This window comes from Bison bison, unplaced genomic scaffold, assembly GCF_000754665.1.
Source record: "Bison bison bison isolate TAMUID 2011002044 unplaced genomic scaffold, Bison_UMD1.0 scf7180017864371, whole genome shotgun sequence".
NCBI classification, from domain to species: Eukaryota; Metazoa; Chordata; class Mammalia; order Artiodactyla; family Bovidae; genus Bison; species Bison bison.
Genome location: NW_011494943.1, coordinates 8,087,895 through 8,094,257, shown reverse-complemented (window position 1 = coordinate 8,094,257; position 6,363 = coordinate 8,087,895).

Genomic DNA, 6,363 nt, shown 5'->3' with positions numbered 1-6,363 from the left:
CAGTCCATCCTAAAGGAGACCAGTCCTGGGTGTTCATTGGAAGGCCTGATGCTAAAGCTGAAACTCCAATACTTTGGCCACCTCATGCGAAGAGTTGACTCATTGGAAAAGACCCTGATGCTGGGAGGGATTGGGGGCAGGAGGAGAAAGGGACGACAGAAGATGAGATGGCTGGATGGCATCACCAACTCGATGGACGTGAGTTTGAGTAAACTCTGGGAGTTGGTGATGGACAGGGAGGCCTGGTGTGCTGCGATTCATGGGGTTGCAAAGAGTCAGACACGACTGAGTGACTGAACTGAACTGAACATGAGTCAAGCACCATCCCACCTGGCAAGTAGAAAGGAGTTCCAGGGCTTCCCTGGTGGTTCAGTGGTAAAGAGTCCGCCTGCCAAGGCAGCAGACACAGGTTCGACCCCTGATCCGGGAAGATCCCACTTGCTATGGAGCAACCTAAGCCCCTGCATCACAACTATCGAGCCTGTGCTCTAGAGCCTGGGAACCGCAACCGCTGAGCCCAGGCAGCCTAGAACCCCTGTTCTGCAACAAGAGAAGCCCCCGCAATGAGAGGCTCGTGCACCGCAACTAGAGAGAGCCCGCATGCACCAACGAAGACCAAGCACGGTCATGAAGAAGCAACTAAATATTTAGAAAGGGGTTCCAAAGAGTTGTACGAAATTGAATGCCTTCAAAGGCTGAAGGGGCCAGGAACGAGGAGAGAACTGATGAGGAATTCCTTGATGGTCCAGCGGTTGAGTCTCGGCTCTTTCACTGCTGGGGCCTCAGCTTCAATCCCTGGTCGAGGAACTAAGATCCAGCAAACCAAATGGTGCAGCCCCAAAAATAAAAATGATTTTTTTTTTTTATAATGAAACAGCAGATGAGGTCTATCAGGAAGAGTATGTCACTAATGCTGACCAGGAAATTCCAGATTGACTGGTTTAGCATTCCAGACCTGAGCAAGGCAGAAGCTGCCAAGAGGTTAGGTATTAAAACCTCAGTTTGGTGCCGCTTAGCACTAGGGACTCCATTTTGGGCTTGTCATTGATTTCTAAACAGTGTTAAGCCTCAGGGGTCAGGCTCTAACCTCTGCTCTGGCGTTCAATGGTTGGCTGGGTCATCACCCTCTGTCCCCTGGGGACCTGGGCGCACCCTCCTCTGAGGGTCCTTCCAGCCCTGGCAGCCCAAGATTGCTGCATTTATAGCACTTGATACCTGCTGAACCCTGGATCAGAGTCTCCTTTAATCCACATGACAGCTCCGCCCAGTGAGTATGAACCCCATGTCAAAGAGAGGGAAACTGAAACTCAGAGAGGTGAGGTGAGCTGTATGTTACCCCCAGGGCTGCTAGGCCCCATCGATTTTCCAAATGACCAGTTCACATCTTCGCATCTCTCCTCGCGGTCATCAGTGTCCTCCAGTCAGGGTCTACCAAGCAAAGGGAGCTAGTGAGCCACCTGTCAGCTCAAATCTGGTTCCCAGATGGGCAGGTGGGACCAGTGAGCCTGGAGACACACACGTGGCTGCAACTGTGCAATTCAGACCTTGCTGTGTCCACAGGGACAAGCCTCTGAAGGGGCTCCATCGCTGACTGACCCTGGAGGTCCTTCCGCATACATTACCTCCTCCGTGGTGTAGGTAACCAAAGTCTGGTTCTGCACGTGCACCTCTTTCTGAGCGCTTTGGGGAAGATCTCCAAAGGCAGGGTGTGTGTGCTAAGTCACTTCAGTCGTGTCTGACTCTGTGTGACCCCGTGGACTGTAGCCCACCAGGCTCCTCTGTCCATGGGATTCTCCAGGCAAGAATACTGGAGTGGGTGGCCATGCCCTTCTCCAGGGGATCTTTCCGACCCAGGGATGGAGCCCAGGTCTCTTGGGTCTCCTGCATTGGCAGGTGTGTTCTTTTGCCACCTCAGAGGATCAGTGCCTGTCTGGGGGCGGGGCTTTTTAAAAATCCCAGCTGCATGCAGGATCTGAGTTCCCTGATCAGGGATGGAACCTATGCCCCCCTGCAGTGGAAGTTCAGAGTATTAACCACTGGACCACCAGGGAAGTCCCCTCAAAGGGAGCTTTTGGGGAGGTGCTGGAAATGTAACATTACGTTCTTAAATTTAGCTTGTGTGATTTTGTGCATATTTGTTCTACTTGTTTACTTAAATATCCAGAAGACTGCTTTGCCTATAAGGTCCACTCCAGAGTTCCTGGTCCACCTTGGCTTCACCCCATGGGCTCCTGGTCTACCTTGGCTTCACCCCATGGGCTCCTGGTCTACCTTGGCTTCACCCCATGGGTTCCTGGTCCACCTTGGCTTCACCCCATGGGCTCCTGGTCCACCTTGGCTTCATCCCATGCCCAGGGCTGCCCTCTGGTCTACCTTGGCTTCACCCCATGGGCTCCTGGTCTACCTTGGCTTCATCCCATGCCCAGGGCTGCCCTCTGGTCTTAGTATCTGATATGAGCTTTCCCTCCTGAATCTAGAGTCTCAGCAAACTGCCTCCTGCTCCCTTCTCCTATACCAGTACCCCAGCCCCTCTTCAGGCCAGCAGATGGCCCCTGGCTTCCCTTTCTACCCCCAACTCACACCCCTCCTGCAGCTCTCAGCCCTTCTCTAGCCAGCACCCAGCCCTGTCCTTCATTGACACACACCGCCTGCCCTATCGGCCCTTGGCTTCTACTCCCGCACAGCAGAGCTGACCCCTGTCCACACACCATGGAAGGAGCCCCTGCTGTCACCAGGACCCGGGAGGCACTCCAGTGCTGGCCCGGCCAGGTGCTGCTGGGCCCACCTGGCCCTGACGCTGGAGTAACCTCAGATCAGCCCAGGTGCCCCCACACCCTTTCACCCAGGGCCCCTCTGCTGTCTGAGGCCCAGCAGAACCTCCAGAGCTCACATGACCCCTGCTTACCCCACCTGCCACTGAGCAACTTCCTGTCTTTCCCCTTCTGGGAACCCACGACTGACTTTTCAGGACTGACCAGAAGACTTCCTCAAGTTTGGCCTTCACACCTGCTGGGAGGAACATGTCCAGGACCTGAGCTGGGCACCCCCACCTCCAACCTGGGGTCCCAGAAAAGGCCTCCTCTGATAGGGGCTTCCCAGGTGGCTCAGTGGCTAAAGAATCTGCCTGCCAAGCAAGAAGACGTGCGTTCTGTCCCTGGGTTGGGAAGATCCCCTGGAGAAGGAAATGGCAACCCACTCCAGTATTCTTGCCTGGAGAATTCCAGGGACAGAGAAGCCTCACGGGATACAACCCATGGGGTTGCAGAGTCAGAAACCTCTTAGCCACTGAACAACAAAGCTCTTCTTAGATCCTGTGGCTCCACCTCGCCCCCTGGTGGCTGATCCCAACAGCCTGGAGCTGTGAAGAAATGCCCACTGTTGAATGCACCTCTTTTGTTTGGACACCATATGGCCTATGCTTTCTGGAAAACCCGTCTAGGCACATGGATCCTCAGAGAACAAGACCAGCAGGATACAAAACACAGCTAAACTGGTGCATGGCTCCCATGGTGGGCAGGAAAGGGCAGGGAAGGCTGATCACAAGGCCTCTCTCCGGGTCAACAGGAAGAAAATGACAATACCCCATTACAGGGAGAGAGTGATGGGAACAAAGATAAGGGTGCCCTCTGCAGTGAAATCAACATCAAGAGTGACAGCAATAGTGCCTGGTACCAGCCAGAGTAAAAATCTGCTGAGGTTTTTTTTTGCTTAGCCCCAAAGCATGCAGGTTCTTAATCCCCTGACCAGGTATTGAACCCAAGTCCCCTGAAGTGGAAACACAGAGTCTTAACCACTGGGCTGCCAGGAAATTCCCTACCGAGGCATTTCAGACTACTAGACTCGCTAGTCAAAGAAGGCGATGGCACCCCACTCCAGTACTCTTGCCTGGAAAATCCCAGGGATGGAGGAGCCTGGTGGGCTGCAGTCCATGGGGTACCTAAGAGTCGGACATGGCTGAGCAACTTCACTTTCACTTTTCACTTGCATGCATTGGAGAAGGAAATGGCAACCCACTCCAGTGTTCTTGCCTGGAGAATCCCAGGGATTGGGGAGCCTGGTGGGCTGCGGTCTATGGGATGGCACAGAGTCGGACACGACTGAAGCGATTTAGCAGCAGCAGCAGACTCGCTAGAGATGTGTCCTCCCCCTCCCCTGGGCTGTAATTGAATCCGTCAACCAAGGGAGTAGCCTCAGGTGACATCAGTTAAGTCTGTCCAATTTAGCAAATAAAAATGCAGGACACCTGGTGAAATTTGACCCAGGTATACAACAAATACTTTTTAAAGAATGAATGATTCCCAGGTGGCGCCTAGTGATAAAGAACCCGCCTCCCAGTGCAAGTAAACTAAAAGATGTGAGTTCGATCCCTGGGTGGGGAAGATCCCCGGGAGGAGGGCATGGCAACCCACTCCAGTGTTCTTGCCTGGAGAATCCCCATGGACAGAGGAGCCTGGAAGGCTACAGTCCACAGGGTCACAAAAAGTCCGACACAACTGAAGTGAGTTAGCACTCACGCATACATGTGATATGTAGAACATTTTTATACTAAAAAAGGAGTTTATCTCAAATTTCAATTTCACCAGAGGTCTTGAATTTTGTCTGGCAACCCTGTTTGTGAGGTATGAGAAGGGAAGTGGTCAGCCTGGGCCGGTAAAGGGCCGTGAGGGAGCTGGGGAGAATCGCAGGTCTGCACCAGGCGCGGGGCACAGGGCATAGGGCAGCGCCTATCTGAGCCTTGGGCTGGCTGGACCCTTTGGCTACCAAACCTCGTACAGTTATCACCTTCTTTTCAAAAGTCCACATTCTGCCATTTCGCTTTTATGAAAGGCTTACATTAATACCTGTTTTCACTAACCAAAAGAAATCTGAAGAGGATTTTCGCTATTCCATGAAAAGAGGTGAAAATCGAAAACAGCATTGGGGGATCGTTTGGCAGCGAACAAACTGAATGCAATAGCAAAACGCCCGAGGGAAGACGTCCAGGAACCGGAGAAGCCGTTGACTGAGGTTTTCACTGTGATTGCCAGGGCTACAATGATTACAGGAAAACAGGACTAATTTTGAAACAGCATGTAGGTTTAGGGCAGCTTTGCACGTTGACTGCCTACTGAGGGTTCTATGATAGAACAACATGTGAGTCTAAGCAGTCAAGCTTACTGTCCTATTCCCAGCCTTCCTCACCAGCCACGCCAGCCACATCAGCGACATCAGGTACAGCAGACAGCGACCCTGACCTTTGACTTCGAGGCAAGCAGACCTAGAAGACACAGCTGTCAGTGACCTGCCTGCCCTGATGGATTCAGACGTAGTGAGATGTTATTAGATGAACTGCTTCCTCTCGGTCCTGCACGCCAGTCTCAGTCTTCCTCCCCCGCCGCCACCAAGACCGACCCTAACCCACCGTCATGACCACCTCTCGGCCTCCCAGTGTGTTCTATCTTCCCCATTCTGGTAACTGAGTCTAACTGTTGTACGTTATTTCTATTTGATAAGCGCTGTGTGATTATCTTATTATTCCTGCCTTCCCTATATGTTAGTGTTATTTTAGGTTTTATGTGTTATTTGGTATGATTTGGAAGGTTATTTGGGGGGTCTGGGAACACTCAAAAGTGTTTCCACATAACTTAATGGTAATTGCTTCTTCGCTTCACGGCCTTTCAGCTTACAAAAGTTTTCATGAGAACTCCCTACTTCCCGACAGTGGGAGAAACCTGTAATGTACACCTTGGTTTGATGCCCCCGGCCATGACTGGCACCTGTCCAGCTTTCCCTGCTTCAGAACCGTGGTCCTCATACCTGGCTGCCCATTGGAATCCCACGGGAGCTTTAAAAATATTTCAATAGCTGTCTCATCCTCCGAGATTGTGATATTGACATCCTGGAATGGGACTCCAGGCCTGTGTACCTTCCCCCAGGGGATTCTCCTGTGCAGCCTGGCCTCAAAACCACTACTCAAAGCTCATGTTCTCCCAACAGCCTTTTAGTCATGACTTTGCAACCTGCTTGTCTTCCTGTGGGGAAAGAATGTGGGTCACCCAACAGAGGTACCCAGCCCGCTGTGTGCACAGAGCCCGGGAGTTTCAAACCTCTGTAGCCCCAGCCATCACTTCCAGTGGAGTCTGTGGCAGTGGGCAAGAGTATAGATGGACCAAGAGTTTCCTGGCTGGAACTTATGGCAGTCCGCATGTGGGTTGAAAGAGAATTTCCAGACCTAGGGTGTTGCAGAAAGGAGTGAGTTTATTAAGAACCAAGAGCAGAGATAATGTGGGCACTGAGAGCGCAGCAGGCAGACACCTCCTGACAGGCCAGGGAGAGCGGACGGAAGGGAGAATAGAGTTTATTACTGGGAGATGCCATTAGAAC